At 38.1% G+C, this 7,004-nt stretch overlaps 1 non-coding gene across 1 annotated transcript; it reads left to right on the top strand.

Moving 5' to 3' along the window:
* The first annotated feature begins 4,926 nt into the window (after positions 1-4,926).
* On the top strand, positions 4,927-5,033 carry LOC139036612 (U6 spliceosomal RNA). The gene has a single exon (XR_011489432.1). It is a non-coding gene; the product is annotated as a U6 spliceosomal RNA (small nuclear RNA).
* Positions 5,034-7,004: the final 1,971 nt, after the last annotated feature.

The raw sequence follows: 7,004 nt of genomic DNA, 5'->3' as shown, positions 1-7,004 counted from the left end.
TGCCAGGGACATTGTATCCTCAGATTGAAAGTAATCCATAGTCATTTCTTCCAAAAGGTTACAATCTTTAAAATTGTAAAATTGGTGAAAAGTTTGGAAATTTTTACTGAAGCTTGGGGGGTGGGGGCTGGAAAAGATAAACTTAAGTATAAATACATATACATAAATGAAAGGCCCATGTAGGCAGAGATTTTTATTTGTATTTCATTGATGGAATTTGGGGGAGCTTCCCAAGTGGCTCAGTGGGTAAAGAATCTGCCTGCAATGCAGGAGACTCAGGAGATGCTGGTTCAATCCCTGGGTTCAGAAAATCCCCTGGAGGAGGGCATGGCAACCCTCTACGGTATTCTTGCCTGGAGAATACCGTGGACAGAGGAGCCTGTCCGGCTATAGTCCATGGGATCGCCAACAGTCAGACACGACTGAAGTGACTGAGGGCACATGCAATGATGAGTTGCTAGCACCTGGACAAGTGCCTGGACTATGGTATTTCTTAATCCTTATAAGAATATTAAATACTATAGCAATCAGTTATGGACACAAAAAGGAAAGTTATGAGGTCACTTCAATATAATTTTTGAGATATTCAGGAGCCAAAGAAAATAATAGCTAAAATCTAGAATGTGGAAAACCAAGTAGCAAGATATTTAAAAATTATTCTATCCTCTTAATATGTTAGAGGAAAGGCTAAATTCAAATTAAAGGAACACTCCCATTGATTCCTCTATAGGACATCATCACATTCACAAGAAAATAATCTCCTTATTACTGGCAGAAACAAATTACTGAAATGTACCTGAGAAAACTGAATTTCAAGCTAGAGCAGACTCTTCTGGGAAAACTGAGTTTTAAGTTAGTTTGTATTCTTTGTCAAAATCTGATGTCATCCTTCATGGGCAACTTTCCAGGGGCCAAAGTGATCACATTCTCTCCTCCCCTCATGAAATTTTTAAAGTGTGTGTTAGAGCAGAAGTCTTATAAAAATGTCTGTCTCTTAAGAAAGTAAAAGCCTGTCTGCTATGGGGATAGCCATCTCACTTTATGGGAAAAATATCTGATTCCAACATCACCCTCTGTTCAGAAATTAATTTATGAAACGAACATTTGGCAATCTGAAATGTTTCTCCACTAGGAACAACATTGTAGACATTTGGTCAAATAAATGTAACCATTTAGACATATCAGCTAACCACAAAAACAGGGCTCTATTATACAAACACCCTGGAAGAAAACTGCATCACATATGTAGCTGGTTTCTACATTTTGATTGTGCTGTGTGTATTGTAAATGAATGTATTTTGCTTCAGTCTTTACTCCTTTGACCTTTTAGAGTCTTAGTGAGACTCCCAAAGCAACAATCAAAGCACAGTGTTCCATTTTGGAAGGATTCAAAAAGCAATGCGTTTTGGCTAAATTTAGTTGTAGCATTCAGAATTTAAAAACACATCCAGCCATCTTTCTAGGAGACACATAGTCACTCATTTTCTATTTAAGTGAATTGGTCAAATAATAGTTGCTTCTTCTTAGCTCACTCATGCTAAAAAATAAAGCCGGATTGGAGGGAAGAGGGAAGACAAAAACAAATCTGACCCATGTAAGGCTCTTAATGACTGCAACTCAGGCATATTCATTTTGTAGGACACCAAACAATGGAAACTTTTGTGCTCATTTTAAACTATTCTGGCTCAGAAAACACAAATTACAATTAAAATTGAGGCAACAAAATTATAAGCTGAAGACATTAAGAATTGCTCATGTTGAAGAAATATTGTCTGCTTTATCAAGAATTATATTTGGCAATTGAAAATAAGTTGAAAGTTAGGGGGAGAAAATTCAAAGTAGTAGTTCATCTCCCAAATGATAACTTGAGAAATATCATATCTCTAAGCATTCAAAAGTTTATTCATTTAAGCAATAGCCCAGATTTTAAGATGTGTTTTGCTATGATCCTTAGTCAGAAATTTTTTCTGGGTAACATAATTTAAAAGAGTTCACCAAACACTAGAAAGTCAGCTCTTCAGCTCCTCACAGTTAAATTGCTTTCTGGGTGTGAAAAATTGCTAGATTAGAGAGACCAGATGCATTTGGAAAGTTTAAGCACCACTCAAATGCAGTCTAGCCTTCTGCACTGGAAATCTAGATTTTAAAAAGCAGCTATTTTTGTTGTTGTTGTTGTTGAATTTTCTTTATTGTGGCAAGAACACAACATGAAATCTAGCCTCTTAGCAAATTTATGAGTGTGTTATTATTGTTGTTTAGTCGCTAAATCATGTCCAACTCTTCTGTGACCTCAGGGACAGCAGCCCTCCAGGTTCTTCTGTCCATGGGGTTTCCCAGGCAAGAATGCTGGAGTGGGTTGCCATTTCCTTCTCCAGGGGGTCTTCCCAACCCAGGGATTGAACCTGTGTCTCCTGCATTGCAGACATATTCTTTGCCGCCAAGCCACCAGGGAAGCCCTTTTGAATGTAAAATACCGCATTGTTGACTACAGATGCAACGCTGTACCGCTGTACCGCAGAGCTCTGGAACTCATTCATCTTGCATTGCTGAAACTTTTTTGCAGTAACTCCTCATTTCCTCCTCCCTCCAGTCCCACCATTCTACTCTTTGGTTCTATGAACTTGACTTAACTTTATTTTTCAATTTATGTATTTTTAATTGGAAGATAGTTGCTTTAAAATATTGTGTTGGTTTCTGATTTACTTTATGCAAGTGGATTTATGCAGTATTTGCCTTTCTATGATTGGCTTATTTCACTTAGCATCATGTCCTCAAGATTCATCCATGTGGTTGCGTATTGCAGAATTTCCTTCTTTCTTAAGGCCAAATCATACTTTATGGTATGTATGTACCACATTTTATTAAATAAATAAAAAACAGTTCTTTCAGAATTTACAAAATTGTAAATGAAGAGAAAAGGTAGCCTGGCTTCTGAAACAGTAAATTTGTCTGAGGGGGCCTCAGTGTTGAGGCATGTTTTCCAACAGCACAGAACCCAGTGTGAAAAGATGGGAGTTAAAGGAAAGGAATTAGGAAAGCCATTCTTCCATCCTCCTGCCCACCTGCCCACATGCATCTAACCTGAACTGTGGGGTATTGTCTCTGGCTGGTCAGGTTCTGCTGGGGTAGAAATCTCAGGGAAGAAAAGAGAAGGAGTGTGGAAAGGAAGGAAGCAGGAGGGAACATGAAACTCACCCAGATCCACTTATTTTGTCACATAAATTTGTTGGCATAAGATTAAATTCCCCCAGGGACTTCCCTTCACTGGTTAAGATTTTGCCTTCCATTGAAGGGGGTGCAGGTTCAATCCCTGGTCAGGGAGTTGAGATCCCACATGCCTTGCAGCCAAAAACCAAAATGTAAAACAGAAGCAATATTGTAACAAATTCAATTAAGACTTTAAAAATAGTCCACGACAAAAAATATCTTAAAAAAAAAAAAAGATTAAAGCCTTTTACCAATCTCCTCTACCCCTCCCCCAACAAACACGAAGCATTTCTCAACTGTATAAATCTCTACTGGATCACAGGTAAATCTAAAATTATGTCTGTACTCTTAGAAATTAAAAAAAAAAAAAAGAGAGAGTTGAACATCATTGTGCATTAGATGCAAAAAGTGAAGGAGTCAACATCAAACCTGGGTTAGGTGTGTCTTCCAAAAGCCATGCCCTTGCCACAGCAGAGAGTTCCTGGTAGGTAACAGGAATGGGAGCTCAGGTGAGGAGACCCCACAAACAGAGTCTAAACAAAACAAGCAGAAACCTCACCAACAGCTGACGAATATTTAAAGGCTTCCTGAATTCGATAGTGAATGAAAGTCCATTAAGGCCAATTCTGGATGGCACCCCACTGGAAAATCCCATGGACAGAGGAGCCTGGTGGGCTACAGTCCATAGGGTTGAAAAGACTCAGACTCAACTAGGCACACATGCGTGCAGGCAGGCACTTAGGGCAGAGCAAGTGTTAGGATCAGATTGGAGATGCAGGAATGTTTGTACATCAGAGCTGAAATGAAATTCCATGTGATGTCTTCTGGCACAGCAGCTTCATTTCCAGAGATGTTCTAATTTCAAACCATCGTTCCAGAAGTCAGCAAATTGTAAGCCTGAATACACAGAAACTGCACCAAAGAATACTGATGAAATCTTTCCCCATCCTCTCAAACCACAAATCTTGACTGTAGCTATCAAGAAAATGTTTGCTTGCAAACATTTAGAAATAATTGTGAGAGTTCAACACAAAACTTGGATGAGGTAAATAGCATTGTTCAGCATATAAATGTTTGCACAAGCAAAAAGAATGCGTTCATAAGAACAGGATATGTTAATAGAATAGGGTGTGTTTGGGGAGGCTGTCACAGGCCATAAACTGAAAAAATTGGGGGCAGATGTGACCACAGATCCCAGAGATTAAGCGCAAGGGCTGTGTGGGGAAGCTAACCCAGAGCCGTATGTTTCACCCACATCTTACTGGCTGTGAGACCATGTAGTTAATTATGCTACCATCTCTGAATCTTAGTCTTACTGTCTTTAAAATGAAAATAAGACATCTTCTTTTTGAAGTAAGTAATGCATTTTGAAATGCATTGTGCATGATTTAGCATAGTGTCTGGCATATAGTAAGAACTCAACCTAGATTTGAGTCATTTTTCAGTTGTTTCCTTTTTAACCAGATAAATCAGGAGAATACAGTGATGATCATTTTGGATCAAATAATCTATCCCTATATTCCATCCCTGTGTGTAGAATCAGAAGGTATTTTGGTCACCTTCCATGTGTCAATACTCTGAGAGGGAGCATTATAGACTTGATCAAAGCCCTTAGTTTTACAATCATCATAAAATGAATCTTGCTTGTCTTTCAGAGTCACCATCTCTATACTTTTTACTCCTTTATGTAAATAAGTGTTTTCATTAAAATGTGTGTCCGTGCTCACTGCAGTAGTGCGTACACTAATATTGGAACAATACATAGAAGATTAGCATGCCACCTGCTCAGTGATGTCATACAAATTCAGAAAACATTCCATATTTCATGAAAAGAGTTCTGGATGTGGATGGTGTTGAGAGTTACACAACAATATGAATATATTTAATATCACTTAAGTGCTCTTTTAAAATTGGTTAGCATTATAAATTTTGTGTTCTATCTATTTTACTGTGATACAAAAAGTAGAAAAAAATATATTGATACCGCTTCATTAAGAGGACATCAAGCTCTTAAAATAGTGGTCCTTTGTTTTATATATTTGAATGGGCATAGAATAGCTCAATTGCTAGTTCACTGTTACTCAGCAAAGCAGAGGTAAACACAGCATTAAAATTCTGAATATGGCAATCTGAAGAGACTGACTGGAGCAAGCTGGGTTTTGTTTATTTATTTATGCTTACTGCATAACAGTTCAGAAGAATAATCATTTGTATAATCACCTGTTATCACTGAAAGTTACACTGTTGTGTTTTTTATGCTTCTTGAGAGACCTATGGGACAGAAGATAGTAATCAAAGAATAATTATACTTCATGTTGATGCCAAACAGCAATTTAAAACATTTTAAATGTTGTTGTATTATTTACTTTTCCACATAGAATTGACTAGAAAGCTTTCCTAAAAACTAAGGTGATTGGTTTTAAACAACTGGTGTATAAACATGAAGCATGAAAACAAATTTACACCAAGTGAGTATTCAGAAGTCCCATTGCAGCTTTCATTCTTCTTTGATCTAACTTTTCATCAAGCAACAAATATGGGGATGGATGCTTTTGGAAAAAAAAAAAGAACAATTACTTTCTATTTTTTCTTGTAATATGAAAAAATAACAACATCTTGTTTTCAAAATCAAGTCAGCCTCTACCTGCATTCCTACCCTTCAATTGCCACCTTCCCTCCTGTCAGAATGGATGAATTTTCCCTATTTCTGCCCACTGCCTTCTTTATAGCTAAAACCAGTTGAAACAAGTATTTCAGTTTCCTCACTTCTTACTATCTACTCAACACACTGCAGTCAGTTTATCCGGCACCTCCATCTTGCCCTACCCAGAGGTCACCTCTCCATCTTCATCTTTCTCAACCTGTGAGCAGCATCAGATATATTTTTGTTTTTGACATTTACCATCCCCATTTTCTTCTGCAGACTCTCCTTCTCAGGCTTCTTTGCTTACTCATTTTCTTCTTTTTACCTCCAAATATTAGAGTGTCCCATGACTAAGTCCAGAGTTTCATCTTCTCTTCTATCAACATTCTTTCATGTGACTTCATCCAGACTCCACATGCTAATACCATCTCTTTGCTAATGATTATCAAATGTGTATATCCAGCCCTGACCACTCCCTGAATCCCAGGATCATAGATCTGATAACTTACTCATCATCTCCCTTGAGTGTCTATTAAGCATCTTCCTGAAGCAGCAGCCTTCATCACCCTCTAGAGCCTGCTTATTCGAGTCTTTTTTGAACTGATTCACATGTGAAGTCTGAAAACCCAGAAGTTATCTTTGAATTCTCTGTCTCCCCTGCAATAAATCTACAGTACAACTTGTCAACTTATATACATCAAAATGTTTCCTCACTCCAGTCACATCTGCTGCCTCCCCTCTACCATCCTGGCATGTTATCATTAACTCTCACCACAACAAGTGCAATAGTCTTCCCACTAGTCAACTTGCTTCTCTGCCTGCCCTCCCAAATTGTACTTTCCATGGAGCAGGCAGACAAAGCTTGTGAAAAATAAATCAGGTAATGTCAGTCCTCTGCTCAAAAGCTTCCAAGGTCGAGGCATCACATAAAACCCAACTGCTTACCACCTCCTAATCTGGCCTTGGCCAACTGTCACATCTTATCTCCTACTATCTCCTCCCATTTTTCATTGCTCTAAGACAAATCTCCCTTAATATTCCCCAAATATACCAACATGTTTCCCACCATAGGACTATCTATTGACAAGCAGTTGATTTTTGATGAATATCTACTGAAAAATGATTATAAGCTGGGCTCCTTCCCTTCTCTTCT

The sequence above is a fragment of the Odocoileus virginianus genome, chromosome 1 (genome assembly GCF_023699985.2).
Source record: "Odocoileus virginianus isolate 20LAN1187 ecotype Illinois chromosome 1, Ovbor_1.2, whole genome shotgun sequence".
NCBI classification, from domain to species: domain Eukaryota; kingdom Metazoa; phylum Chordata; class Mammalia; order Artiodactyla; family Cervidae; genus Odocoileus; species Odocoileus virginianus.
Note: the sequence above shows the minus strand (reverse complement) of the source record. Positions and strands in the feature narration are given on the sequence as shown.